We start from the raw sequence: 5,240 nt of genomic DNA, 5'->3' as shown, positions 1-5,240 counted from the left end.
TTCTTCTGTCATCAATAGATGTGGTGCACCTTTTTCGGTCTTTTCCTTCTTTTTTTTTTATTGAATTTGTCTCCTGATATCGTGGACAAATTTTTGGACTCCAGATGTAGTCACTGAACCACGCACCTGTCTTGCAATTTCAGCATAGGAAAGACCACTTTCTCGTAACACAATAATATTACATCTCTTTCTAGGTGTCCAATCTACTCTTTTATTTGATGTCATTGCTTCTTAACTAAATATTAAAAATTTTTACAAAAATTCCTACTTGTAATTGCAGCGTATAAGAAACAGGTCCTCCTTCTACAGAACAAAGCGAAATAATGAATTGTTTCAAGTGTAAACATGATGTCAGCTTCTACTGGCAGTTACTAACATTTTATTGGTTATCAGAACAAGAACAGTGATTGGCCAGGAAAGCTAGACATTACAAACCATTTCATAACTCTGTTTTTTATTTGTATTAAAGTACATATAACGTTTTTTGTATTGCAAGTAATTGAATTTTGTGTTTTGTATTGAATTCAGTAATAAATTCTCTTTAAAATGATATATACAAGTTTGTAGTTTGCGAAACGTAACATTTTCTATAAGCATACAAAGTTCAAAAACATAAAAATTTCCAAAAGTGTTCACAATTTTCGCCACCACTGTATGTATATATTATTACAAATTTTCTTTATATAACAAAATTTTCCCAATTCGTTTTCGTGCAAAATGCTACTGAAGAACTGATTAATTACAGACTTAAAAATAATAAATTTCAAACTACAACCGCAAAGACTTGAACGAAATGAAATATAAAACCAGCAAAATCCCAAAATCTCCCAATAAAATAGATGAACAAGCCCCTATCAGCTCAGTGTTTTTAAAACCAGAAGAAATCCCGAAATTAATAGATATACGTTAATGGTGTATTCACAGATCTTCTGTACGCACACTCTTAGACTATTTTTATTAAACCATATGCCTTACACGTGAGAAACGTTTCAACGGGAAAATTACATCTACGATTAATATTTAAAGGTAAAAAATACCCATCCTTTGTTTTTAAAACTTTCTTGAACCCATGTGTGTCTACAATATTGCAAAATAAAAAATAATTTAAAAAAATTAAAAAAAACTCTGAAAAATACATTTTTTAAATTTGGGGTAATGCAGAATTTTCCAGTTTAGCAACAAATTTACCAGATGTGATCTTAAACATATCACATTTCATATACTTAAAGTTGTCAAGCATTTTAATCCCAAGATGAAGCGCATTAAAGGCTATGGTAATATCTTCTTGATGGTATTGTTACATATTTTCCATAACACAGAGATTAGTTTCATAAATAATTATATTCATTATAAACGCTTCAACGACACAGCTATGAGAATTTTGGAATGAGGTCGCTTTAGCTAAGATTTAGATTCCCATTATCTAGTGTTTTGCTTTTTCAAAGGAAAATAATTTAAATAATGAATAGATTAAATGACACTGTTTGTTTAGCTCATGATATAATAATGTAATAAATGTCCTCATGATGAAAATAAATGATGTTATGAAATAGGAAGCAGGCGTACCCGGAAGTTGCTTTATAATTCCCATCCAATTTAGCATTATCAAAAATAACACAATTGGGAAAATCCTTCTGTTTTAAAATTCGCTATCCTTACTAAGTATTTCCTGGTTTAATAATTTACACGATGAAGAAATTTAATTTTTATGATTAGTGAAAATGGTTATTCATAGATAAAACTCATGAAATATTTTTCTCATGTATTTTGTTTAAGTTATTAGTTTATTTATAAAAGTTTTTTTTTAATTCATCCCTACACATGATTAATATCCTCTTTGATGAAAATGTTACTGGAAATTTCTTCATAAAATGATTACTGAAACGAACTTCTATTTATTTGAAACTATTTGATCCTATTAACTAGTTTTCCGTCAGTAAATAAATATCATGTTGAGTAACCCAGTGGATTATAGCAATCGATTTTAACCAGTAACCAAGCGGATAATAGCAATCCCATCATTAACCGAGGGTTAAGAAACTGGTGTTTCATTTGAGATTCAAATTCATGGATGATTTTCTCGTTTTCCCATGTGCACGAAATGAATGCAAGCAATCTCCCTTTAGAACGTTCTCCATGAATCCAACTTCCATGTGCTGAAGGTAATATGAGTTTTTATTTTTCATAATTTGATGAATATGAATCCAAACTTCAGGTATTTTTTTAAATTTAAACGATTGAAGTTAAGCATTAAAACAGCACAAATTTACTGTAAAAAATTAGGCAGGTAATATATATACGTATATTAAAATTTTAATGTACTTAAAACATACAAATAAAATTTAGACGCTTGGCTTGATTATAAAATGTTCTACGCTATGATTTCAAATAGTGACTGGCAGTGGAGATCAAAATGTGAAGTACGGTTTTTTAAACTCAGTTGTACGAGTTAGAAATGTAGCTAAATATGTAATTTAACAGCAAAATGCATTTTATTGGCCGTATTTAAAACTACTTAAGTTTATTTATTTATTTATTTTGCTACATATCTTTCCAGTCCCTTTGTATAAGGCTATGTACAGAGTTTCAAAAATGTCTGATGAACGTTTATAGCTTAACCAGACATTTGATTAAAATTGAGATATAAAGCAACTCATATAGAGGTTTGAAATGTCACAGTACTGAAATCTTAAATCAGCATCATCTATCTGTTGAGAGTAGACAATCAAGAAAATAATTGCAGGTTATTTCATTTAATTTTAAGGCTTTAGGAGCAGTACTGTTAACTGAGTTTTACGCGTCAAGGTACATTCCAGCACAATCTACCTACATATTATACCTAACATCTTTAATATCTCGTATATATATGACCTAGAATGCGTTTTGTGACCTCTTTAAAAATAGAACATATTCGTGCATGTTAAAAGATGTCCAACAAACTAAAGCAAATATATTAAAAGTACGTATATCCAGGAATAATGTACGGCCTCTTTTGGCGTTAAAATGAGGAAAATCCTTCTTTGTCATGGCAAATTCGGGAAATTTGTCCTTTTTTCGTGAAACCCCGGGCCAGGATTTAAAATACAGAGCTAAGTAAAATAGATTGGATAGATAATTTGACACCGAAATTAGTATAATAATCATTAGAATCGAATTAGTATAATCTTCAAAATCAAATCTTAATTCGATTAGGTTTTCCTACTGATCGCTAAAAATAACGCATCTTCGCAAAGTTACTTTATTTCAATATTTTTTTAATCTAATTCCTGCCAGAACTCAAAATAAATTTCATTTTCATTATGTTTTTACTCTATATATTTTTATATTTTCATACCAGATGGCAGATTTTTTACTCTGTCCGGTTGTGTAGTAATTGAAACGATGTTACAAAATTCGCTAACAGATGGCAGCACAGATATGTTAATTTTCTGATAGTATTAAGTTTATAAGGCAAGAAAAAGAGCTTAGGGTCGACCGGGAACAGTGGCGCGTTCCTGTAATCCAGCTGCTTTGGAGGTCGAGGGTGTTGGACGGCTTGAGGTTGGGGGTTCTGTCTTCAATGCGTCTATGTTGATTTGGCGTCCGTGCTACGCCTCCTGTCGATATGGTGGAACTGGGGAAACCCGGATCTACCAGGTCGTCTAACGAGGAGCGAACTGGCTCAGGGCGGAACGCAGCACGCAAAAGTTCCCGCAGGGTGCGGTAGTGGAATAGCGCTAGTGAGTAGGTGGCAGTAAACAGCACATCCAAGACGGTCGGACTCAGTCTTTTTTTTCGCATTTCATTAAAATTGTGTAATATCATCGCAAACTAAAATAATTTGATGGTAAGGGTTTTTTAAGAGATCTTTGCACGTTTTTTTTTTTTTTTTTTGGGATAAATTTGCATACTTATGACTCTTTAACAGTTCTTCATAACTATATTTTCATTTGCACGTTTCATCCTCGTTTATTGCTTTTCCCGTATACTAGTTGCAATTTAAACCACTTTGCTGGAGCAGAATTGACTGCTCCTATCAAATTTCCGCACAGCTTAAACCATTATGCCTGGAAGAAGTCCTAGAAAATAAACAAAGAAGAAAGGCTGTTGGGTAATTCAAGTAATTGTGAAACTGATATTTAATTTCCTTTATAATTACATTATGCATTCCTTATAATTACATTACTATTTGTCGAACATTCTACATTTGACAATTATAGATTTGTCGATAAATTCACCACCAAGGACAAAGAATGACGGCTTCAGATTGCTTTCTGTAGTTGGTGAAAGAAAATCACGATCCATTCAACACGCGGTTTTCCAAGCATTTCCATTTAAATGGTGATGTGAATAAGCAAAATGTTCGTAACTTTCTAAGAAAGTTTAAATGGCATTTTTGTAATCCCCGTTTAATAAAATTTTGCCGAACATATTTATATATTTTGACATTATTTATTAACTATTTATAATATAATGTATCTTAATACTGTATAATATAGTACCTGACATTTTTTTCTGATTCTGCATATTCTCCATATTCAAAGAAATTAATTGCCTACTCTTTATTGTCTTAATAATATGATAATGAAAGTAAATGAAATTTATAACTAAAACGAATATTGCAAGTCAATATATAAACTTATTCAAAATAGTTCATTAATTCCAGGTAATTAATCAAATTCTTTTAGTTCTAGTTTATACCTGAAACGACTATTTCATTACAAGATTATTTTTTCTGATGCTATGCTAGAAATTCAAGAAACTGATGAAACAGCTTAACATTAGGCAAATAATTTTTCTTGTTTATTTATAAAGTTCATTGATACCACTGCTAATTGGTTAAGCGGTACGAATTAAATGCAAAAATAAAAACATAATGTTATTCTGCTCATATATTCACCATGTTTAAATAACTCAAAACTTATTTCAATTGCTGTTTTGAAGTACCGTCAACGTTTTTCCGCGAAGAAGGACGATGAAACGGAAATCATGGAAATGGCAAATAGATCTTCTAGATATCTTTTCATTCTGCTTGTTCTGAAAAGAAATTTACGAAAACATATATGCAAGCAAAGTAAGAAAAACGAGTATATAGATAAATATACAGAGCGGAAAAAGTGTGTGATACAAGATCCTTTATTGCTATGAGCTGGCTCATTTCCAAATGTCTCTATAAAGCGCTTCGAACTTGAAAGTGTACTTTAATGGCAAAGCAAATTCATATATCAGGGATGCAGTGAACATGAAAAAGATAAAGCTAC

At 31.1% G+C, this 5,240-nt stretch overlaps 1 non-coding gene across 1 annotated transcript; it reads left to right on the top strand.

Annotated features, from left to right (window-relative positions):
• Window positions 1–3,473: 3,473 nt before the first annotated feature.
• LOC146997669 (signal recognition particle RNA) lies at window positions 3,474–3,771 on the top strand. Its single transcript, XR_015040939.1, has one exon.
• Window positions 3,772–5,240: the final 1,469 nt, after the last annotated feature.

Source organism: Stegodyphus dumicola, chromosome 4 (genome assembly GCF_044657685.1).
Source record: "Stegodyphus dumicola isolate Sdum_Otavi_A_Nest chromosome 4, ASM4465768v1".
NCBI classification, from domain to species: Eukaryota; Metazoa; Arthropoda; class Arachnida; order Araneae; family Eresidae; genus Stegodyphus; species Stegodyphus dumicola.
The sequence above is the reverse complement of the archived record's forward strand: the minus strand, read 5'-3'. Positions and strand labels throughout refer to the sequence as shown.